Genomic DNA, 25,704 nt, shown 5'->3' on the forward strand with positions numbered 1-25,704 from the left:
CGTGGCAGTGGATTTGTGCAATGCTCTGAGTTTTTCATCCCATATCCGTATCTTTGATCTCACTTGATCCCTGCATTGGGTCTGAGGGAAGAACAAAGAAGGAACTGCTAACTCTATTAAAGGGAAGAGGAAAAGTATAATAGCATCTGCCACAAAAGTAGCCAAGAAAGGGACCTTTCCCAACTCATGCAGCTCATAAAAGCCTCGGCACCTGAACCAGGATCTTGGGACCTCTGACTCCTCTCGCACCATTAGTGGTAGTAGTGGGAAAGATAATACCATGGCAACTCTGCCTACACAGCAGCAGGAAGGAGGGAGGCCAAGTTCCAAGAGGGCCTTCCTGACCATGAACATTCTATGACACTCAATCATCTTACCTGGTAAGCTCATAGATTGCAAAATCCTCCTCTTCTGCAAGGTTTAGGAGAAGAGAACTTGTTTTAGGATTAACTGTAATCCTGGCCAGATGGAAGAGTCACCTGGAACTCTTTTGTCCATGGTAGAGACCAGCGCTTCTCAAATTTCAACATGCACACAATCAGCTGGGGACCTTTTTCACGTGAAGGTTCTATTTCAGTAGGTCTGGGGCGGGGCGTGAAATTCTGCCTTTCTCACCAGCTCCCAGGTGATCCTCATGCTCCTGGTCTCTAGACCATAAATGAGTGATGAGTGGTGGACAATCTGTACTAGGATGCTACAGACTTGGTAGCATCATGGTTGGGTAAAAGCCCTTCTTCTGTAGCATGGGTTTGAGCCACTCAGAGAAGAACTGTTGATACGGAAGTTGATACACTGTTGATACAGTGCCCTCCTCCCCTAGATGTTTCATACTCAGGGACTTTGGGCAAATGGCCTCCATCTTCTCAAGCTTCAATTTTCTCATCTGTAAAATGCAGAGTTGGGCAGAAGATGCATAAGATCTGAGCTTTTGTCTGGCCCTAACATCCCAGGACTGTAGAAATGAAAACCATAGAGAGCCCCTGAGCTACTTCATAAGATCCATCCATAAGATCCCAGCCTGGCCCTGAAGGCAGACATCCATTCTTCACATCTGCTCAGTGCCCACTCCCCATTCCTCTGGCTTTGGGGCCCCATTTCCTGTGCAGCGCCTCTGCCTCTCTTACTTGGTGATGTTTGGATGGGGCTAATCCTCCTCTCAACTCCAAGGTGAGCGCATGTCCCAAGAATAGTCAATCAGAGTGGTTCAGGGGTGAGCATGTGACTCAAGCTAAGTCAATGAAATTCAGCCATGAGACTTTTGCTAGAACATCTGCAGAGAAAGTGCTCCCTTTCTGCCAGCGTTGCTGAGATGGTAGGATAAACGTCTGATCCAACTGGTGGTCATCTTCACCATCATGTGGGGAGAGGCTGCCTGAGAGCACAGGTCAACCTAGAAGAAAGCAGAGATCAGAGACAAAGAGACTGAGTCACAATGCCATCTGTTGGACACCTGGATTCAGCCATGCCTGAAGCCAGCCCCCTAGATTTTTTCAGCCCCTTGAGCCAGAAAATTATCTTACTTCAGCCAATTTGAGCTGAGTTTCCAGGGCTTTCAGTCAAAATAATTCTGATTCACACACTCTGGATTCTGTCCCTAAAATGAAGACAGGAAATTAGAGGCAAATCTCCTTTTACGCTCAGACACACAAGGACATTATTGGCTTCAATAAATTCCAGAATGTCAGAGCTGGCAGAGGCACCTCATTGTACAGAGGAAGAAACAGTGGCCAAGAGAGTGACCTTCCCATGAATGCTCAACACAGGGGCCAAACCAGGACTTATAACCCACGTCAGATTTCTTTTCCTTACATGCAGGCAACAAACATATCCAGGTAGATGACCTGACTTAAGGGAAAATAGTACTCCCCAAACACATACCAGACCAAAATGACCTCCCCACTTCTCATCACACTACCTGAAATGCCACCATTAGAGACCTATCCCACACTTTCTGCTGCCTCCAAGATGCATCAAACAAACGTAGAAACCCAGGGAGGGAATTTACTGTTTAAGCTTATTTATAGAATTATACAGTAAGAGTTGCTGTGAGTTATCACTGGGTAACTTTACAGATGGGGAAACTGAGGCTAGGAAAGGAAATGTGACTGGTCTTTCCACTTTCACGGAGAGATCTGTCTACAGTGGTCTGAAAGCAAAGCTGCCATGCTGCTATGGTCTCAATGGTTATGTTCCCCCAAAATTCATAGGTTGAAACTCTCACCCATAAGGTGATGACGTTAGGAGGTAGGGTGTTTGGGAGGTGAGTAGGTCACGGAAGAGGAGCCCTCATGAATAGGATTATGCACCCTTATAAAAGAGCACGGAGGCCATGCAGTGGCTCACGCCTGTAATCCCAGCATTTTGGGAGGCTGAGGTGGGCAGATCACTCGAGGTCAGGAGTTCAAGATCAGGCTGGCCAGCACGGTGAAATCCCGTCTCTACTAAAAATACAAAGATTAGCTGGTCTTGGTGGTGGGTGCCTGTAATCCCAGCTACTCAGAAGGTTGAGGCAGGAAAATTGCTTGAACCCAGGAGGCAGAGGTTGCAGTGAGCCAAGATTGCGCCACTGCACTCCAGCCTGCGCGACAAAGGGAGACTCCATCTCAAATAAAAAATAAATAAATAAATAAATAAATAAGCAAGCAAGCACTGAGAGATCCCTCGCCCCTTCCTCCATGTGAGGACACAACTAGAAGGCACCATCATCTATGAACCCTCACCAGAAAACAAGTCTGCCCATGCCGTGATCGTGGACTTTTCAGCCCACAGAACTGTGAGAAATAACTTTCTGTTGTTTACAAGCCACCTAGTTTATGGTATTTTTTTCTAGCATCCTGGCTAAGATGTGTCTTTGGGAATGACATCCAAGGAGAAGAGGAAAGTGGGAAGAGCCCAGGGTCAAAGGATGCTGACTTTTTGTTTTGTTTTGTTTTTTTAAGTTTCACTCTTGTTGCCCAGGCTGGAGTGCAATGGTGCGATCTTGGCTCACTGCAACCTGTCTCCCAGGTTCAAGTGATTCTCCTGCCTCAGCTTCCTGAGTAGCTGGGATTAGAGGCATGTGCCACCTCGCCTGGCTAATTTTATATTTTTTAGTAGAGATGGTGTTTCTCCATGTTGGTCAGTCTGGTCTTGAACTCCCGACCTCAAGTGATCCGCCTGCCTCAGCCTCCCAAAGTGCTGGGATTACAGGCGTGAGCCACTGCGCCTGGCTAGGATGCTGACTTCTCTAATTTACCTGGCCGATGGGCCAGCTGGGAGCATATGGATCTCAAATCTGACCAGGACACAGGCTCTAGAACAAACTCAGCTTCCTTTAAGAGTCTAGAGAACTGGCAAGCTCTGTTTACTCTTTCTCTGTGGTGAGAAGGGAGGAGAACCTCATATTTGCCCTGAAGATAACGGTTGTTGACATCTCTTTATATTATTAGAGAAAATGCCCAGCCAAGAAATAAACCATCAGTTTTATTTACAGTATATTTCCCAGAACTCAGAGAAACATTGTGCTTTTTTACGTAGGCCTAAAACCAAAGTGTAATTTATAACAATACATCAAACTTTACAGTACATAAAACTCTCCCTACCTTATAAAAACATACAAAGAATTGCTTACTCTTTACATAAATTACTTAAGAACATGGTGGGTTTGCACATGTTGAAAGAATTCCTATTAGGGGGAAGATCTGTTGCTACCAGTGGCAATCTTTGCAGTGGTTTAGGGAACAGTTAGAATGGGAAACACAGAAATTGTAACAAAGTACTCTATGGGAAAGAAACTCATCCCAGAACCCTTGGAGTAGAGCATGTTCTTCTAACCATGAAATTAGTCACTTCCTTATTGAACTTCAGCCTTTCAAGCTCTACAATAAAACCAAGGACAATATTTTAAACTAGGGCTCCTAACCGCCAGGCCGTGGACTGGGACCAGTATCAGTCTGTGGCCTGTTAGGAACCAGGCTGCACAGCAGGAGGTAAGTGGTGGGTGAGCCAGCATTACTGCCTGGGTTCCACCACCTGTCAGACCAGCGGCGGCATTACATTCTCACAGGAGCGTGAACCCTATTGTGAACTGTGCATGCAAGGGATCTAGGTTGTGTATGCCTTCATCCTGAAACCATGCCCACCCACAACCCCACGCACCATCCGTGGAAAAATTGTCTCCCACAAAACCAGTCCCTGGTGCCAAAAAGGTTGGGGACCACTGTTGTACACAGCCTAAGGGCAAGAATCATATCTAGTTTCACTCACTGTTGTAGACACATAGTAAGTGTTCAATAAATACGGGTTGAAGAGAGAGGTGGGGAGGAGGGAGGAGGAAAGAGGGGGTGGCATACAGAATGCAAATGTATCAGTTATCTACCACCACAATAATACTGTGTAACAAACTACCTCCAAAGGCTCAACTTCAAACTATTCCTTTTATTACTGCTCACAAGTGGGCAGGCTGCCTGGCAGTTCTTCCAGCCCCAGCTGAGCTCACCCACATGTCTGGAGGTCAGCTGGTTGTTGGCTGATGGCCTCAGTTGGGTCAACCAGACTATCTCCCATCTGTCTCTCTTCCACGCATGTCTTTCCTATTCCCCCAGCAAGCTAGTCTGGACACGTTTTCCAGCTAGCCTGGGCATGTTCTCATGGTGGCTGCAGAGATCCAAGCAAGCAAGTGGAAATACACAAGCACTTTCTCCAACCTCTGCTTGCATTATGTTTGCTAAATGCCATTGGCCAAAGCAAGTCACATGCTCAAGCCCAGAGCCAGAATAGGGGGCTAGGGGATTAAGAGTTATAAGACAAAGGGCATAGCTACAGGGAGAAATTAACTGGAGTTGTTAACACAACCAGCCTACCACAATAATGATACCCAATTCCCAACACCCCCCGCCCTCACCCCAAGCCCGACTCTACATTCGGTTATCTAAAGCCCATGCAAAAAGGATAGAAAACAAGATTCTACTGACTCCTTTCTCCATGTGGGAAAAGTGAGAGCTCAAAGTCAGGCTCTTCAATTAGAGTCATATTTATTTAAACCAGCAGTTGCAAATCTTAATACCTGCAAGGAATAGGCAGGTAATAAATTACTGAATCAGACCAGGCAAGGAACATAGGGCACCAAGAAACACTTCCCCTCTCTCCCCAGGGGTGGTAGCTACACAGCTCAGACCAATAGACACCTCACAAGAACGCAGGCCCAAGCTGCTACCTCATCTAATTACTTCAAGAGAAGCTGAAAATAGGCATTTTTCAGTGAAATCATGTTTAAAAGGTAGCCACTAATTAAAAAATAAATAAGCATAAGCCAAGTGTGGTAGTTCATGCCTGTAATCCCAGCACTTTGGGAGGCCAAGGCAGGTACATTGCTTAAGGCTGGGAATTTAAGACCAGCCTGGGCAACATGACAAAACTCTGTCTCTAAAAAAAATACAAAAATTAGCCAGGCGTGGTGGTACACACCTGTAGTCCCAGCTACTCGTGAGGCTGAGGTGGGAGGATGGCATCAGTCGAGAAAACAAAGGTTGCAGTGAGTCATGATCCCACCACTGCACTGCAGCCTGGGCAACAGAGTCAGTCCAGGTCCAAAAAAATATATCCATGAGGCAGAGCCAGTATTTAGGGCTGAGTGTACTAGCTCTGATTTTAAATACTGCATTTGGGATCTTGGACCCTGTCTTGAGCGTATTGATTTTGCTTCACCATGGATGACAGAAAATGAAGGCAGGAACTGTGTCTGTCTTGTTTAGCACTCTGTTCCCAGCCTAGCACAGTGCCTGGCATATATTGGTTGGAAGAAAGGAAAAAAGAAGGGAGGAAGAGAGGGTACAGGGGTAGAAGGGGAGGGGAGAAATTAACATTTATGGAGTATCTATTTGCATTAGGAAGCATTTTGCACACATGCTTTTGATTGAATTGCGTTATCAGCAAAATTCATCTGTTGAAGCCCTAACACCCAATGTGACTGCATTTGGAGATGGGGCCTTTAAGGAAGTAATTAAGGTTAAAAGAGATCATAAGAGTGAAGCCCTAATCTAATAGGACCAGTGTCCTTATAAGAAGAAAGAGAGATACCTGATGATATGGTTTGGCTGTGTCCCCACCCAAATCTCATCTTGAATTGTAGCTCCCATAATTCTTATGTCTTGTGGTAGGGACCCGATGGGAGATAACTGAATCATGGGGGTGCTTTCCCCCCTACTGTTATCGTGATAGAGAATAAGTCTCATGAGATCTGATGATTTCATAAGGGGTTTCCCCTTTCACTTGGTTCTCATTCTCTCTTGCCTGCTGCCATGTAATGCATGCCTTTCACCTTCTGCCGTGATTGTGAGGCCTCCCCAGCCACGTGGAACTGTGAATCTATTAAACCTCTTTCCTTTATAAATTACCCAGTCTTGGGTATGTCTTTATCAGCAGCTTGAGAACGGACTAATACACCAGAGATCGCTTCCCCTCCCCATGTGCACACAAAGGAAAGGTCATGTGAGACATGGCGAGAAGACAGCCATCTGCAAAACCAAGGAGGCAAGCCTCATGGGAAACCTATCCTCTCAGCACCTTGATACTGGACGTCCCAGGCTCCAGACTGTGAGAAGACAAATTTCTGTTGTTTAAGCCACCTCCAGACTGTGAGAAGATAAATTTCTGTTGTTTATCCCTGACACATAGTAAGTGTTCAATAAATATGGATTGGAGAGAGAGGTGGGGAGGAGGGAGGAGGAAAGAGGGGGTGGCATACAGAATGCAAATGTATCACTTATCTACCACCACGATAATACTGTGTAACAAGGTTACCTTTTCTGGATGTCCTACCATCAACCCCAGTGTGCATTTACCTTCAACAACCAGCTCCCAGAGTCTTCTTTGAAACACTGTCCTTGGCCACTGGTGGCTCTCCACTGGCACCTACAGAAGGCCAGAAGTGCCTGAGCATTTCTCCCAGGCCGCGCTTATCCAATGAGTGATGGGTGCACATGTAAGAAATCCAGCTCCCTTTGCTAAGCATGGGCTAACTCTGAGATGTAACTCACACCCCAAGGTGTCTCCTGTGGAATCAGGCTGAGGCTGCCTTTCATAGGATTTTGAGATTGCATGCTACTTGGTTTCCTCCTCTTTCCTGCCCTACTTCCACCACTCCCTGACCTATCTTCCATGGAACACATAAATCCTTGCCTCAGGGTCTTCTTCTGAGAAACCAACCCAAAACCAAGTTCCTTTGAAGACTTATGCCCCAAAACAAGGCTGGTTTTCTGCCCAGGGTCCTGGTACAATGGGAGGAAGGCAGAGCTCAGAGCCTAACAGAAGATCACAAACTCTGGGGAGGACCCAAAGGAAGCAGATGTGTAACTCCTGTAACATCTGGGAGATTAGCGGGAATGGAGAACCTTGTGGCAATGGAGGAGGATAAGAGGATGAAGCCCTTTGGCCTTCTTTGGCATTATTATTGTTACACAATTTATATATGTTCAGTGTACAACAATCTCTCAAGGCAGATATTTTTAAAAAGATAACCCAAAGATAAAGTAAGCAGTCAACATATTGAAGAAAAGACTCCCTATTCAATAAATGCTGCTGGGATAACTGGCTATTATAGCAGAAGAATAAAACTGGACCCCTTCCTTTCACCATATACAAAAATTAACTAGAGATGGATCAAAGATTTAATGTAATACCTCAAACTATAAAAAAGAACTTTTAAGCTGGAGGCATCACATTACCTGACTTCAAACTATACTTTAAGGCTACAGTAACCAAAACAGCATGGTACTGATATAAAAATAGGCATACAAACCAATGGAACAGAATAGAGAACCCAGAAATAAAACTGCATACCCACAACCATCTGATCTTTGACAAAGTCAACAAAAATAAGCAATAAGGAAAGGACTCCCTATTCAATAAATGCTGCTGGGATAATTGGCTATTCATATGCAGAAGAACAAAACTGAACCCCTTCCTTTCACCACATACAAAACTTAACTAAAGATGGATCAAAGATTTTTTTTTCTTTTGAGACAGAGTCTGTCACCCAGGCTGGGGTGTAGTGACATGATCTCCATTCACTGAAAGCTCCACCTCCCAGGTTCAAGTGATTCTTGTGCCTCAGCCTCCTGAGTAGCTGCAATTACAGATGTGCACCACCATGCCCAGCTAATTTTTGTATTTTTAGTATAATAAAAAAATTCTCAACAAACATAAAAAAATGCTCAACATCCCTAATCATCAGTGAAATGCAAATCAAAACCATCTCACACCAGTCAGAGTTGTTATTACTAAAAAGCCAAAGAGTAACAGATGTTGGTGGGGCTGTGGGGAAAAGGGAATGCTTACACACTGTTGGTAGGAATGTAAGTTAGTTCAACCACTGTGTAAAGTAGTTTGGAGATTTCTCAAAGAAGTTAAACAGAACCACCATTTGACCCATTCTTATTACCGGGTATAAAACCAAAGAAAAATAAATCATTCTGCCAAAGAGACACATGCACTTGTATGTTCATCACACCACTATTCATAATAGCAAAGACATGGAATCAACCTAGATGCTCATCTACGGCGGACTGGATAAAGAAAATGTGGGCCGGGCGCGGTGGCTCACACCTGTAATCCCAGCACTTTGGGAGGCCGAGGCGGGCAGATCACGAGGTCAGGAGATCGAGACCATCCTGGCTAACACGGTGAAACCCTATCTCTACTAAAAATACAAAAAATTAGCCGGGTGTGGTGGCAGGCGCCTGTAGTTCTAGCTACTCGGGAGGCTGAGGCAGGAGAATGGCATGAACCCGGGTGGCGGAGCTTGCAGTGAGCCAAGATCATGCCACTGCACTTCAGCCTGGGAGACAGCAAGACTCCGTCTCAAAAAAAAAAAAAAATGTGGCCAGGCACATCAGGCGCATTGGCTCAGCCTGGACCTGGCAACTCATGCCTGTAATCCCAGCACTTTGGGAGGCCAGAATGGGTGCATCACTTGAGCTGAGGAGTTCAAGACCAGTCTGGGTGACATGGTGAAACCCTGCTTCTACAAAAACTACAAAAATTAGCCAGGCATGGTGGCGCATGCCTGTAGTCCCAGCTACTCAGGTGGGTGAGGTGGGAGAATCACCTGAGCCTGGGAGGTCGAGGCTGCAGTGAAACAAGATCATGCCGCTGCACTCCAGCCTGGGCGACAGAACAAGACCCTGTCTCACGAGCAAGAAGAAAGAAAAGGAAAGAGAAGGAAGGAAGAGAAGGAAGGAAAGAGAAGGGAAGGAGGGAAGGAGGGAGGAGGGAGGGAGGTAGAGAGAAGAAAAGAAAATGTGACACATATATACCATGGAATACTACACAACCATAAAAAAGAACAAAATCATGTCCTTTGCAGCAACATGGATGTAGCTGGAGGCCATTATCCTAAGCAAACTAATGCAGGAACAGACAAGTATGTTCTTACTTGCAAAGGGGAGCTAAACATTGGGTACACATCAACATAAAGATGGCGACAATAGACACTGGGGACTACCAGATGGAGGGAGGGAGGGAGGGAGGGAGAAGGGCAAAGATTGAAAAACTGTTGGGTACCATGCTCACTACCTAGGTGACGACATCAATCATACCCCAAACCTCAGCATCACGCAATATACCAATGTAACAAACCTGCACATGTACCACCTGAATCTAAAATAAAAGTTGAAATTAATTTTTAAAAAGAGCTTTTACAATTCATAACAAAAATTGCAGAAATCTAACAGAAGAAAAAAAGTCGAGGGAAAGACATTAATAGGCAATTTCAGAAGCATAAAAATGGCCTCTAAACTAGTCATCAAAAATCTACAAATTAAAACTGTGAAGTGCTTTTTCCCTCATTCATGTGTCAAAATTTAAAGGTTAATAATATTCAACATTGGGGAACTCGTGGAACGCAAATTCCTGCAGCAGCTTTGTAGGGCAATTTGGCAATCGCTATCAAACTAGTAAACGGGCAAACCCTTCAATTCAGCAATGACACTTCAGGGAATTTATTCTCCAGAATAATTTTCACAACCTAAAAAGTTTTAGGTACGCCGGGTGTGATGGCTCATGCCTGTAATCCCAGTACTTTGGGAGTCCAAGGCAGGTGGATCACCCGAGGTCAGGAGTTTGAGACCAGCCTGGCCAACATGGCGAAACCCCTTCTCAACTAAAAATACAAAAATTAGCCAGACATGGTGGCGGGTGCCTGTAATCCCAGCTACTCGGGAGGCTGAGGCACGAGAATCGCTTGACCCTGAGAGGCAGAGGTTTCAGTGAGCAGAGGTCATGTCACTGTACTCCAGCCTGGGCAACAGAGCAAGACTCCGTCTTAAAAAAAAAAAAAAAAAAAAAAAAAAAGTTTTAGGTACAAAGATGTGCATTGCATCACCATTCATAATCATGAAAATTGGAAACCGTTTCACTGAAAGCAGTGTCTTTCCTGTGGGTCATTGATTTAGGAACATGCTCTCAGGGAGCAGGAATGAGGGCAGGAAGCGGGAAGAGGGAAGAGCCAACACAAGCATGAAATATCCAGTTGGCCACTACCACCTGTAATTGGGTGCCCCATCTATGGAATCTTTCAAAGAGTTTGTGAAATGCATGTCAGAACCATCCATCTGAGGGGAGCAGGGGAAATACAACTATCCATCACCTCCTGTCTCCTATTGGTCAGGACCACCCAAGGGGCAATGGCTCCCTCTAGCTTCAAGGTAGCAAGTGTAGAGGTTGCAATCAGATTCCCAATAGAATTCCACATTGTAGCATCTGAGAAGCACTATTGAGGGGGCAACTGAACTGAAGCCTGCTCAGAACTGTTCAGCACAGCCGTAGCTAGGGTAAGAATTATGACTTCATATCATGCACCAGAGTAACTTGGCCTTCCATGATGACTAACTTTGATGCAGGAACTGGCCATAGTCCATAGTTGTCCTTATCTCTCTGATGGCTTGTCAGTGAAGAAGCTACCTCCTATGAACAAAGGCCCTTGTCATGGAAGGATCTACTCAGCTGAAAAACACAATGCCTGCTGGTGGCTTCTCCTCTCCATAGAGGGGCAGAATCTTTCTCTCCTGCATTGAGGTCCAATGTGCTCCACTGTCTTAGGTGATTAGGATTATAACTATGCCGCTGTATCACTCCTTTTCTTTTCTCCAAATGGGCTTCTTTTATACCATCACCTCTTCCACTCAAGTTTCTCTCATTTCCTTGAACTACTGCAGAATGAGATGTAATCTTAGGTTTTTCCCCTTCCACTCACCCTAAAACAAGCATAAAAGTCTTCTCAATGCCTTTGTGCTTGCTAATACCCCTAGGAGGAACTGTAGTGGACACTGTGATCATGGTCTTCCCAGTAGGCTCTTTCCTTGGGAGTTGCCCTCTTTATTCTATGTGCTTCTAGTGGAGCTGTCAATCATAGCTTCTATAGCAACAGGTATGGTCTATTAGAGAACCCTACCCTCCAGGCCAGATTGGTTCAGAGGTAGGCATGTGACTCAAGCAGGACCAATCAGAGTTCTTCCCTAGTAATCCTCTGCTGGAGCCATGGAGAAGACTATATTTTGCCTCTGGGGTCATAATGTTGGAATTGGGGTCTGCCAGCCACATGTTTCTGCCACTCAAGAGACATCTTAAATAATAAAATCAACACATAAACAGAGCCAAGACATGGAGAAAGAGTCCCCAGTACATTGTTTGATCCGTGACTTCTGTTGTGCCTATCAATATCTTCATGCCTATCCTCTTAGATACACAAACCAATAAAAACACTTTAGGAGCTTTAGCTAGTTTGGCTGAATTTTGGTCATTTGCAACAAAAAAGTTAAACAAAAATAGATTGGGGAATTGGGGTAATGGAAAGAAGGTGAACAAGATTTCAGGACCTCTTCAAAGACCTAGACAATGTCTTTCTCTGATCTTCACAGACATATACATGGAGCTGGATCTGAAATCCTGCCTTATTCAGCTCAGCCCTTTGGTCAAGTCTTGAAAGGAAGTCCCCTTTCCATTTTCATCTGTGAAAGTAAAATTCATCATCTTACTTTTTCCTACTTTCTTGTAATGGAGAAGAAAAAAATATGAATACAATATCATGGTGGATTCCCTAAGGACTCAAGTGAAATGACTGATATCTTACATGAAGCTCTTTGTCTTCTAGCTTCATACCCTAATACCATCTTAGGGATTTCCCTAGAAATGTATCCATTAATTTTATGAGTACTGTACTGGCTTCAAGAATGGCATTGATCAGATTTCATCAAAAATAGCAATTATTATAGCAGCTAATATTTATTGAACATTTACTATGTATCAGGAACTATGCTAAGCATTATCACACTTGTCATAGCAACATTCGTAGCAAGTACCATTATTATTCCAGCAGTAGCATTTTATGGGATTGCCTGCCCAGTGCTCCCTTCTTCTCCCCCAGTCTTATGTCTACAACAGGAGCAGCCATGTTACAATGTAATCCCACCCCGTGGCCACAGCTGGTTGGTTCAAAGATGATCACCTGATCCAAAACAGGCCAGTGATACCTTTCCCTGAGAATTTTGAATGTGGCACGATGTCAAGTCAGACTCTCTCTGAATGGCTGATGTTACTTTCATATAAAAACTTGAAGCCACAGCAGCTGTGTTTTCCATCCTGTACACTGAAGAGCAGAGAAAGTTTAGACTGCAGAGGAAAAAAAGAATGACATCAATGCCAAGAAATAAGCAGTGATAGGCAGTGGAGACATGCTCTACAGATCTCTAATCTCGTCTCCAGTTGGTAGGATCTAGTTGCTTCCTTGCCATTCCCCTAGCTTGACTTTGCAACTCTTCTTTGCAGTCATGAGCTTTCTAATAAATTACCTCTATTAATGTTGTTGTTTATTCTAATTAACTTGGGTTTCTGTCACTTAGAATGAAAACATTAACAAACACAATCCCATGCTCCAAAAGAGGAAACTAAGCTCAAAGAAGTTATCTACATTTCCCAAGAATACATGGCTGGAATTGGATTTAAATCTGGATTTACACGACTCTGGAGCACCTACTCTTCACAATTTACTATAAGGAAAGTGGAGAAGTGACTTGGATTACAAGTGTTCATTCAGAGCGGATGCTCTAAATCCCAGAATCTGCTCTAAGCATTATAAACATAAGAATTCTGATCATCTTGAAGAGCTGCTCATGACCCTAGAGGATGTTAAGAGTGAGAACTATATCAACAAGAATTTAGTCCCCATGGTGAGACTCTCATCAAAGAAGAGGCTCTGGGGCCCTCAAGTATTTCACTGGCTGAGTTAAGGAGCAGGGAAAGCTTCTGAGAGAACCCTGGTGTGCTGACACTCCAGCCCTACATGTTGATTTGACTTGAAAACCATCCTGTCTAACAGTTGCTTAGGGAAAAATAACCTCAGAGTCATCTCTGATTCCTCCCTCTCCTTTGCCACCACACCCATGCCCTGTTGGTTTTAGCTCCAAGGTAGACCTCACTCTCTCTGCATTTCTCCATCTCCACCACTATGATTTAAGGCACCATCTTCTCTCACCTCTACTCTTGCAGGAGCTTTCATTGGCCCCTATGCTGAGCATTCTCCTTTTTGTGCTCAGATCCAATCCCTACCCTTCCCAGTCTTGCTCTACATCTCAAGGAACCATATTTCTCAGGCTCTTCTGACTTCCAGATAAATGCAACCATTGGGAGGCGCCAGTGGGAGACTAGAGGGAGGGATGAAGAGAGAAACCAGGGCATCTCTCACCCTCCACCTGTTTCCGGTGGAATCTCTGGTGGAATCCACATCTCCTCAGTGGTTTCACCTCCATGATCCCAGCTCCAGCAGGGCAGCCCCAACCATGGTTCTCCTTCCTGACAAATGGTTCCAGCTCCTGGGTTCTGAAAACATCACCTCCCTACTTTGTCCATTTGGCCATAAGCAAAAAGAAGTCTCCTGATAGTAATCATTTCTGGGTCACCTCTTTGTCCCCTATTTGACTTATCAGCTGTTTTAACACTTGTGTAACCAGTTCCCATGTTAAGTCCCCTCTGTTTGAAACACCTAGACCAGACCCTGACTGATGCACTTCCCTCTGATTCATCTTCTACCCAACAGCCAGAGTAATCTTTTTTATATATAAACTGAACCATATTACTCCTGCTTAAAACCATTCAGTGGCTTCCCATCCCTTCAAATAAAATCCAAATTCCTCACCACCAGGTCCCTCAAGACCTGTCCCCCGCTTGACTCTCCACCCCATCTCACACACCTCTCTCCCCATCACCCTGCCTGCTCACCAGCCCCTCTGGCCTCCAACCAGTCCTCCCACATGCCAAGCCTTTTTCTCCTCCAAGCCTTTGCACATGCTATTCCATCTGCCTGGCAAGCTCTCTTCCATACTCTCAACCTGGCTCACTCACTTCTTTTTCTCCTGTAAGTGCAGCATAAATGTTCCCTCTTCATAGAATCCCTCCACCATGACCACCGCCACTTATTATTATTATACTTCTTATTGCCTGCTGGCCTCACTAGGTGACAAGTCTATAGGGCAGACCTGTATCGTGTTCATAGTTCTATATCCAGTATATCAGTCAGAGTTCTCCAGAGAAACAGAGCCTACAGATTTATGTAGCTATATAAGAGGAGATTTATCGTGGGATTTGGTTCATATGATGATGGAGACTGAGAAGTCCCAGGATCTGCCATGCTGCAAGCTTGAGAACCAGGAAAACCAGTGGTGTAATTCAGTCCAAGTTCAAAGGCCTAAGAACCAAGAGAGCTGATGGTGAAACTTCCAGTCCAAGGCCAAAGGCCTGAGAACTAAAGAAGAGTAGGGAAGAGGTAAGAGGTGGAACTGGTGTAAACCCCAGAGTCCAAAGGCCCAAGAACCAGGAGTGCCAATGTCTGAACACAGGAGAAGATGAATGTCCTAACTCAAGAAGGGAAAAAGAGAATTTGCCTTTCCTCCACCTTTTTGCTCTATTTGGGGCCCTACAGATTGGATGATGCCCACCTCCGCTGGGGAGGGCCATCTGCTTTACTCAGTGTATCAACTCAAACGCTAATCTCTTCCAAAAACACTCTCACAAATACACCCAGAAATAATGTCTTACTAGCTATCTGGGCATCCCTTAACCCAATCAAGTTGACACATGAAATTAATATCACAGCCAGCCCTGGACCTGGTACATAGTAGACACCAAAGATTTGCTGAATGAAAAACTCATCCAGTGAGATCATCTGGTTCAGTGGTCATCAACAGGGGCTTATACTGCCCCCTAGAGGCTGTCTTGGGCTGGGTGCTCTAGAAGTGGACTATGATAATAATTCGTGTAAAAGTCACTTATTAGGGTGTATTCCAATGACAAGCCAGTAGGCAAAGCCCCACAGAGGGCAACCTTTGCTTAGAGTTGACCAGGTCAAAGGTGGGGGAGCTGGAGCACTCATCCCCCACCCCACCACTCCACACACATCAGTCATTGGTTAAGAGCTTCCTATGGGGTGGAGAACGAACATAGATTCCCAGCAAAGCAAGTTCTGGCAATCTGAAGACAGTCCACCATGAAGAGACACGTGCTGGCATTTGAGGAGGGAGCGCACACTGGTGGATGATGCGTACAAACAGTGAAGGGATGCAGGGATGTGAGTAGGGCACTAGCTGGGTTTGCTACAGATGCATTTGGAAACATGTGGTGGTGCTTTTTGGTTTTGAGTAATTTGAGGTGTGGCTGACATACAACGCCCAAGAACCAGGCATGCTCAACCTCATACACTACCTTGCTCAGTCCCACCCAATAAAAAGCTGTCCCCACCCCAAATGTCAAAAGTGCCCCAACAGATGAACACTCATCTGCTTCCGATCTCTCACTTGACAGATGAGGATTTGAGGCCCAGAGAGGGAAAGCGACTTGCTCAGGGCAACACAGCAAGCAAGTCACAAAGCTGGGGCTAGAATGCTGGTCTCTTCATAGCAGCCCTAGAGTCTTAATTCCTCTTGAAACCTAAAAGAGAACATTCTAAACCCCAAAGTGCAAAGTCCCTTCTGGAATTCTAGAAGGGGGAGCCAATTCCCTCTCTTCCCCGGGTGAAGTGGGGAGAAATCAAAGTTGAAGACATCAGAGGCTACAGCCGAAAGCAGATGTGCAAACAAAGCTAAGGGAGACAGAGTTTTCACCAGACAAATTCACACCCTGCTCAGTTTAGACATTAAAATGAACTAACTTAATTTCATGCCATATGCAAATCCTTACCAGCTGTCAGCTCTGTAATCACAGGAGACTTAATGTAATAACTAAACAAGAACAAAAACGCAGCAAATACAGGCTCTGGGCAAGTCCACTGACAGGGGTTTTATGTTTCCGAGAACTCGGCAAGTGCAGAGCGTTCATGGCAGACATCTGGAAGGAGCTATGTGCCCAAACGCCTGCCATCTCCTTCACAAAAATGCCTGCAGCGATGATAAATAATGGCTAAGGACTGATCCGGCCACTGCGTACCCTGATCTTCCATGTACTGTGAACATCTCCCTCTAGGCTCTACAGCTTTCCTGCAATTGTCAGGAGCCAGCTAGGTCCAGCCATCTGGACCGAGAGCTCAGAATAGCCAATAAATGTCTCAGGCTTCCTGAGTTCAGGTCCCCCACCCGGAACCTAAGGGGTGGGAAGATGGCTGCTGCCTTGTAGTGGGGGGCTCCTCTGGCCAGAGGACCCCACATTCTTCCAACTGTCCAAGTTAATAGTCCTAATTGCAAACATCAAATGCTACTTACGGTGGGCCAGGAACCAAGCACACCTCTTTCTGTGCATTATGTCCATGTTACCCAAAGTGTGGAGGATGATTTAAGGTCACTCATTCATTCAACGAACAGTTATTAAGCACTTACTATGTGTCAGGCACTATGCTGGGAATATAGCAGCAAACAAGAATCTCTGTCCTCAGGAAGCTTCATTTCTCGTGGAACATTTTTAAGTATAGTTACGATGTATGTTAGATAAAAACACTTTGCAGCCAGTCATGGTGGCTCACACCTGTAATCCTAGCACTTTGGGAGGCTGAGGTGGGTGGATCACTTGAGGCCAGGAGTTTGAGACTAGCCTGGCCAACATGGTGAAACCCTGCCTCTACTAAAAATACACAAAATTAGCCAGGTGTGGTGGCACGCACCTGTAGTCCCAGCTGCTCAGGAAGCTGAGGCAAGAGAATTGCTTAAAACCAGGAGGTGGAAGCTGCAGTGAGCCAAGATCATGCCACTGCACTCCAGCCTGGGTGACGGAGTGAGACCCTGATTCAAAAATAATAATAATAATCTCTGTACAAATGTTATTATTATTATCACCAGTATTAGTGTTCCTAGCTACTTCCCCAGGAGCCACATAACATATTAGGTATCATTACTAAGAGGCTCTCTCTGCAGTTTCTGAGGTTGCTTCGCTTCCCTTTGAATCAGAGTGCAAATTGTCATTTGCTCTCCCTTCAGGTTCCAACTGAGCCTCTCTGCTCCCCTCCCATTGAAAGTCAGAAGAGCCAGCACTTGAGATTTAACACTCTATGGCCTGCAATTAAATCTAGCCATATAAAGGGAAATGTCGAACAGCTCACTTTCTTGCAGCACATTGAGGTGCTGTGGCAAGAGCAGGCGGGAATCCAGCCATAAACCCTTGACTTGTCCTCGCCTGGGAGTTTCTCTCTTTTTCTCAATTGGCTTCCCAGGTTCAGTTGGAAGAACTCTGGAGAACACCCCAAGATGCATGCTAAAAACAGTAAGGGGTAGCCACAGAAAGGGCTTTTATAAATGGAAGTTGTAAGGTTCAATATGAAACTAATCAGTTCCCAAACAAGGTGAGCTTTTCATGCTTAAACAAGTGTTCCGGCCGGGCGTGGTGGCTCACGCCTGTAATCCCAGCACTTTGGGAGGCTGAGGTGGCCGGATCACAAGGTCAGGAGATCGAGACCACCCTGGCTAACACAGTGAAACTCCATCTCTACTAAAAATACAAAAAAAAAAAATTAGCTGGGCATGGTGCCAGTCGCCTGTAGTCCCAGCTACTGGTGAGGCTGAGGCAGGAGATTGCTTGAGCCCAGGAGTTGGAGGCTGCAGTGAGCTATGATCACACCACTACACTCCAGCCTAGGTCATAAAGCGAGACTCTGTAATGAAAAAAAAGAAAGCTAGATGGTCCCAGATGTGCATGCAGTCCCCAGACTCTCTCATGCATTTTATTGCTATTGGACACCATCCTGCAGCACATCGTAGCTGCTCACAAGCTATTTCTTGAGGTAGACCGGACAATCCAGGCACCTATCTTTTGTTCCTCCAGAAGCAGGACGTGAAACCAGAGGGCAAATATTATTCTGGATAACAATAATAATGACGACTGCTGAGATTTACTTAGCACTTGATCAGAACTTTATTTATTTACGTTAGATTTTTTTTTAATTTTTTTTTTTTTTTTTTGAGACAGGATCTCACTCTCTCACCTAGGCGGGCATGCAGTGGTGCAACCAAAGTTCACTGCAGCCTTGACCTCCTGGACTCAAGCAACCCTCCCTCCCACCTCAGCCTCCCGAGTAGCTGGGACTACAGGTGCGCACCACCATACCCGGCTTATTTTTATTTTTATTTTTGTAGACACAAGGTTTTACTGTGTTGCCCAGGCTAGTGTTGAACTCCTAGCCTCAAGCAATCCTCCCACTTTGACCTTCAAAAGTGCTGGGATCACAGGCGTGAGCCACCATGCCTGGCCCCTTACGTCATTAATTCTTGTAATAGGAGGATAAAGCAGGTCTTGTTATTGTCTCCATTTAAGAGAAGGAACAACCAAGGCACAGAGCGGTGGTGACTCTTGTATGAGAACCCAGGGCAAGGAGGTTGCAGAGCTTCATCATTGCATCCCTTATGGTGGACCATGCCACTCCTCAGGCAACTGCCTTACTGACTCTGATGATGGCCAGATCCCTACATTGGGTCTTTGAGGCCCTAAGATCTAACCCTTCCAGGCCATCTTTCTGATCACATCTCCCACCTGCTCCCCATCCCTCGCCCTCTCCAGCCCCCTTTGCCATTCCATAAATACACCATGAGCTCCTGCCTCAGGGCTTTTGCATGTGCTATTCCCCCTGCCTGTAACACTCTTCCCTCCAGACATCCACATAACTCACCACCTCAATCGCAAACCACTCCTCACCCTCTTCCCCACTTTATTTTTTCCACAGGGCTTGTCAGCCTCGAATATACCATATCATTTACCTATTTTGTTTAGTGTCTCTCTCCTCCACCAGAAAGTAAGCTGTGTGAGGGCAGGAATTGAGTCTGTTTTGTTTACTGTGGTTTCCTGGGGCCCAGGACGGGGTCTCAAAATGGAAGCTTGTTAAGTGAGTGTATTCTGTTGCAGTGCTTGGTGCCATCGCAAAACGTTGTCTCTAGAGGGAACACTAAGGCACAGCTGGGGCACGAAGTTGGTTTAAGTTTGGCAAAGTTTTCTGGGCACCCAGGCGAGAAGCCAAAACTGGAGGGGACGAGGCGGGATGGGTTTTCAGGGGTTGTCAGGCCAAATTACCAAGACAGGGAGCCTGGGCTGCCAAGTGGGCTATTAGTTCTTTTTAGGGGGACACAGCCCCAAGGACAACACTGGGAAGAGAGTACCACCTTTTCTTCCAGCCACAGGGAAGACAACAACATCCTCACACTGCAGGCCAAAGAGATACCTCCCATTTTCTGAACTTCTCACCCAGGAAGTAACCCATGTTTTACTTAATCCTAGACCCAGATGTGCCAGAAATGATCAGATTTCCCAAACGTCAGAGCTCCCTCCAAAGCCACCCTTGCAGCATCTCAACCCTCTCCCAAAAATGGTTATCTGACCTGGAGCTGAGGACCCAGAGAGAGCTTGAGGGTCCCGCTCTTCCTCCTCTGGCAGAGCCCACCGCAGGGGTGAGCCGTGGCAGGGCAGGGTGGAGTGGTAGACTCAGAGGTCTTTGCTCTGGGATCTGCAGAAATTTAGGGAAGAATCAGCTGCTGCTCTGCCCTCAAATAAAGCCCAGGTGCTTCTTCAAGCCTCTCTGAACCAGCACTTCTCAAACTTCACATCAGCATTTCTTGAAGAGCTCCCAAGCCACAGATTCCTTGGAGTAGAAGAGAGGTGGAGGGAGAGACACTCATTCGGAACACCTTTTTGTATACCTCTGACTCCTAGAGCTATGGAAATATTTCACACACTCAGAAAATCAATCAATAAATAATTAAAATCAACAAAGATGTGGGGGCTTCCCAAAGCATGGTCTGTGGACCAGCAACTTCATTGGCCTCACCTGGGAGCTCGAACCCCTGGCCTTCATTTAAATTCATTAAATTTAGCCAGGCGTGGTGGTGCACACCTGTAGTCGTTGCTATTCAGGAGGCTGAGGCATGAGAATCACTGGAACCTGAGCGGCAGAGATTGCAGTGAGCTGTGATCGCACCACTGGGCGATCCAGCCAGGGCAACAGAGTGAGACTCTGTCTCAACAACAACAACAAAAAAAGCAAGAATTTTTTATTTTGAAAAATTTAGATTCAAAAATTGGATACCTAGAGTTTTTCTATGTCCCTTACCCAACGTTCCCTAACGTTGATATCTTGCATAACAATAGTACAACTATCTAAACCAAGAAATGAACATCGGTGTGATATGATTAATCTATGGACATTCAAATTTCGTCAGTTTTTCCATTAATGAACACTTAATTTAAAAACTAAGTTTTCTGGACCATTTTCTGGTCCAGGATCCAATCCCGGATTCCACATTGCATGTAACTCTCCTACAGGACCATAATACAACCATCAAAATCAAGCAATGAACACTGGTCTATTACCATATTCTCCCCAGACCCCATTTAAGTTTCACTAATTGTCCTAATAAAGTTCTTTCTAGTAAAAGAATACAATTCAGAGTCAGCCAAATACTTAATTGTCATATTTCCTCAGTGTCCTCCAATATGTCATAGTTTTGTCTTTTATGATCTTGATAACTTTTGAAAAGTACTGGCCTTTTAGTTTCCAGAATTTCATTCAACTTGAATTTGTCTGATGTTTTCTCATAATTAGATTGAGTCACTGCACACCCAACATCAGAGACCAGTAAGCCACCAGCTGCCATGTGTTGAGCTGTATGCGTCCCAAAATCAGTTGTTTGCTGCCAAACCTGTTTATGCCAGTTTCACTTGTAACTAGTTAAGTAGTATGTAGTAGGATAAAAATAGGAGGGAAAAATCAGGTGCAACGGCTCATGCCTGTAATCCCAGCACCTTGAGAGGCCAAGGTGGGAGGATTGCTTGAGCTCAGGAGTTTGAGACCAGCCTGGGCAACATGGCAAAACCCTGTCTCTACAAAAAAATGCAAAAATTAGGCAGCATGGTGGTTCATACCTGTGGTCCCAGGTAATCAGGAGGATGGCTGGAGCCCTGGAGGTCAAGGCTACAGTGAGCTGTGATTTTACCACTGCATTCCAGCCTGAGCAACAGAGTGAGACCCCGTATAAAAAAAAAGGAGGGAAAAAGAAAAGTTGTTTCTATGAAAATTAAGTGTTTTGGATAGCCCTGAGAAAAGCAAGCTTCTAAATAGAAATTGGTGAAGAATTAGTTGTAAGATACAGATGGGAAGGGGAGGAAAATTATAAAAATCTGGAAGGGTTCTGTATGCTGCTTAGCCAGTGTCTTTAAATTCTCATTACATTTAAAATGAACCAAAAAAGGAAATCACCTCATTCATGCAGGGAAGACAATGTGAGACTTCACTCAATTAACTCATTTATTAATCATCCCTTAACCCGATATTAATATTAGTATTCACAGTACGAATCAGTACACAGAATACTAGTATGTGCAAGTTAAAAGATAAGATAAAATATTCATAATGTAAGGTTTTCTTTTTCTCTATTCTAACCAACTTTTTCAACTAAGCCTCGACACCTGTCAATGGTCAAATGATATTAAGCTGACCTCTCAGCTACACACAAGAACACATTAAAATGGAGCACTGACCAGGCACAATGGTTCACACCTGTAATCCCAGCACATTGGGAGGCCAAGGCAGGTGCATTGCTTGAGTTCAGGAGTTCGAGACCAGCCTGGGCAACATGGCAAAACATCATCTCTATAAAAAAATAATAATAATAATACAAAAATTAGCCAGGCATGGTGATGCGTGCCTGTGGTCCCAGCTACTCAGAAAGCTGAGGTGGGAGGATTGCTAGAGCCCGGGGGTGGAGGCTGCAGTGAGCCAAGATCACACCACTGTACTCCAGCCTGGGCAACAGAGTGAGACCCTGTCTCAAAAAAAAAAAAAAAGAAAGTGAGTACTAGGAATATTATTTAGCCTTTAAACGGAAGGAAATTCTGACATGCTACAATATGGAAGAACCTTGAGGACTTTATGTTAAGTGAAATAAGCCAGTCATAAGAGGACAAATATTGTATGACTATACTTAAATGAGGTACTTATGCTACCAAAATGCCAGGGGTTCAGTCTAGATTCTGCTGCTTGCTGCAGAAAGCCAATACTGAGACAATGAGTATTGTCAGGAAAGAAGGCTTTATTCAGGTGCAACAGCCCAAAAGATAGGAGACCAATCTCAAATCCATCTCCCTGACCAACTAAACTCAAGGGTTTATATAGCAGGGAGGAAATGTGGCTACATGCAGGAAAACAGGAATTAGGGAGGAATAAGGAAGAGGAGTTAGTCAATAGGAAGCAGGTGGTCAGTTAGGCAATCATGGCATCTCATTGTCCAGATATAGTGGCCTCGTGAGTTTCAGCTCCTTGATCCTATCTGGGAGAACTGATGGTTGGTTTCCTGAGAAAGGAACTCAGATAAGACAAATGTAACTTTTTCATGTTTTTAAGACCCAAAGGATCAATTTTTATGCTTATTCAAAGAAAATAAACATCAGTTCTATGGGACAATTTGGCCAGTTTCACTTAGTGTAGTTAAGATCACAGAAAAAGACTGTACAATGGTGGTGTTCAGGGACTGGGAGGAGTGGGGATGGGAAGTGGTTGTTTAATGAGTATGGAGTCTCAGTTTCACAAGATGAAAAGAGTTCTAGAGATGGATGGTGGGGATGGTTGCGAAACAATGTGAATGTATTTAATGCCACTGAACTGTACAATTAAAAATGGTTAAGATGCTACATTTTATGTTATGTGCATTTTACCACAATAAAAAATGGGGGGGGGTGGTAAGGGAGTGCTAGAATATTTACATCCCATTTTATAGGGTGTTCTGGCAGAATTTCAAATAACACACGAACTTCACCGCCCTAATATTTCCATTGATGTGGGTTCTAGACCACCTGATGAGGTAAAAGAGACAGTTTCCCAAAGGTAGGTCTTTTATTTGGTTTTGTTTGACAAATGAATTTTTTTGTTGTTGTTAAAGCGTCTGTCTCCATTTCCTTCTAATCCTTTGCCGGAGATTACCTGAGTAACTTCAAAAATATGGAAAAGCTACCATTTGCCCTGAAAAGAGACAATGCTACTTGCCAAACCCATACAGCCAGAGACCAGCATGTCTTATTTTGCCTGCACATAGTAGGATATCAACATATGTTTGCTGAATTAATTAACGAACAAATGAAGTTTCATTTCTTGGCTGCAAAAAAGAGAAGAAAAAGCCACAGGAAAAGTTGGGGAAAAAGAAAAGGGAAATCCAAAAAGTTACTCCAGTACATGTAGCAAAATCATCTATTTAGGTTGTATCACTTGGGGTGGAAGTTGCCTGCAGAAGACAGAAATCATTTTAGCAGAAGTTTCTTCATCAGATGCAGCCCCACGACCAACTCAACAGGTCTCAGGGCAGATGGTGAGGGATTCACAATCAAACCTCCATTCCCAACCCCAGCACACTGTCCCCTTATTTGGACCCAGTAGTGGTGATCAAGCCCCTTGCTGGTGGGTTCTTGCTTCTTGGGAAGCTGGGAGCTGATGGGAACCCTGGTCAAGAGATCCCACCCTGGAATACAAATTAGTACAGCCACTTATGTGTATTTTAAGCCTATTCGAAAAAAAGATAGGGGTCTTTCCTCTTAGAAGTCTCCTCTCTCTCAACAGAGAGAGAGCTGTTTTTCTTTCTTTTTCTTCTACCTATTAAACCTCTTCTCCTAAACTCCTCTTGTGTGTCAGTGTCCTAAATTTTCCTGGCCCAAAACAACGAACCCCGGGTATATACCCCAGACAAAGTAGCCACTTCATATTGGGGACTTCCTCTGGGATACCAAGTTACAACATTTACTGAAACACAACATCTGGTGGAGGCAAACCAGTGTCACAGACCATCGGAATAGCTGACAGCAATCAAATTCAAAATGGTGCTACAGAGAGAACCATGCATGGACACGCCTTTCTTTTGAGGACCCTTAGATTGACCCCAGGAGGAGCCCTAGCTGCTCTTCCCCACACAATGCCACTTTTCAGCAGAAAGCAGCCAGAAAGAGTCATCATCCAACACCCCCTAATAGCAGTTAGGGTTACCACTCCAGAGTGGGGAATGATACAGGAGTTAAGAAGAAATTACTTAGGCAGATAGTGATGGTATGGAAGTCCTCAGTAAGGTTTTCCTTTTAATGAAAAGCAGCCCCAAATCATTTTCCTTTCTAACAAAGAGCAGCCTGTAAAAATCAAGAGGCAGACACAGATGCCAGCAGTTGAGCCAATCACGTTAAAGATGGCGGCTCTATCTCCCCTTCTCTTTGTCAGCCACGTGTATAGTAAAGACCAGAAACGATGACCCCAGTCAACTGGAAAGCCTATTCACATAACAAGATTAGGGTGGGGTGGCCAGCCTATCCTGTGCGCTATGTAAACGTCATACGTGATCGAGCCAATCTATGAGCCCCTTGTAAGTCAGACACCACCTCCTCAAGCCTGACTATAAAATCCAGTGCATTGGTTCCTGGGCAGTCTTTCCTCTCAGAAGTCCCAGAGAGAGAGCTGGTTTTCTTTGTCTTTCTCCTGCCTATTAATCCTCCACTCTTAAACTCAAAAAGAAAAAGAAAAAGAAAAAAAAATGGTACAGCCACTATGGAGAACAGTATTGCAGTTCCTCAAAAAACTAAAAATAGATATGACAATATGATCTGACAATTTCACTCGTGGTTATATTTAAAAGAAAGGAAATAAATATATCAAAAAGACATCTGCATTCCCACGTTTGCTGCAGCACTATTCACAATAGCCAGAATATGAAATCAACCTCAGTGTCCATCAGTGAATGAATGAATGGAGAAAATGTGGTATATACACACAATGCAATATTATTCAGCCATAAAAAAGAATGAGCTCCTGTCACTTGCAGCAACATGGATGGAACTGGAGGCCATTCTGTTAAGTGAAATACGCCAGTGCAGCAACATGGATGGAACTGGAGGCCATTCTGTTAAGTGAAATACGCCAGGCACAGAAAGACAAAGATCTCATGTTCTCACTCATATGTGGGAGTTTAAAAGCTGTATCTCATGAAATTAGAGAGTAGACTGGTGGTTAACAGAGGCTGGGAAGGGGCAGGGGGGCATGATAATGAAGGGAAGTCGATTAATGGGTACACATATGCAGTTTGATATAAGAAATGAGACTCAGTGTTTCATACATCAGTGGGGTGACTATAGGTTACCATGATCTATTGTATATTTCAAAATAGCTAGAAGAGAAGAATTTGAATTTTTCTAGCAAGAAGAAAAGACAATATTTAAGGTGATGGGTATCCCAAGTACACTGATTTG

The 25,704-nt window shown here is 44.6% G+C and overlaps 1 protein-coding gene and 1 long non-coding RNA gene across 44 annotated transcripts in view; one reads left to right on the forward strand and one right to left on the reverse strand.

The window, feature by feature from the left end:
* Positions 1-1,382, reverse strand: part of LOC126931544 (uncharacterized) — a 34,099-nt gene extending 32,717 nt beyond the window's left edge. Inside the window, exon 1 of the long non-coding RNA XR_007717880.1 lies at positions 378-1,382. This is a non-coding gene — a long non-coding RNA (uncharacterized LOC126931544). The remainder of the gene's footprint in view (positions 1-377) is intronic.
* ISCU (iron-sulfur cluster assembly enzyme) overlaps positions 1-25,704 on the forward strand; it is a 627,706-nt gene that overhangs the window by 541,547 nt on the left and 60,455 nt on the right. Inside the window, exon 1 of one of the 43 annotated variants that reach the window (XM_050749931.1) lies at positions 4,191-4,194. The exons of 40 other annotated variants lie outside the window; for them this stretch is intronic. The gene's annotated coding sequence lies outside the window, so the exon portion shown is untranslated. Of the gene's footprint in view, positions 1-4,190; positions 4,195-23,045; positions 23,050-23,159; positions 23,164-25,704 lie in introns of those variants that run through there. 2 more of the 43 variants (XM_050749892.1, XM_050749929.1) reach the window with 2 other exon arrangements.

This window comes from Macaca thibetana, chromosome 11, assembly GCF_024542745.1.
Source record: "Macaca thibetana thibetana isolate TM-01 chromosome 11, ASM2454274v1, whole genome shotgun sequence".
NCBI classification, from domain to species: domain Eukaryota; kingdom Metazoa; phylum Chordata; class Mammalia; order Primates; family Cercopithecidae; genus Macaca; species Macaca thibetana.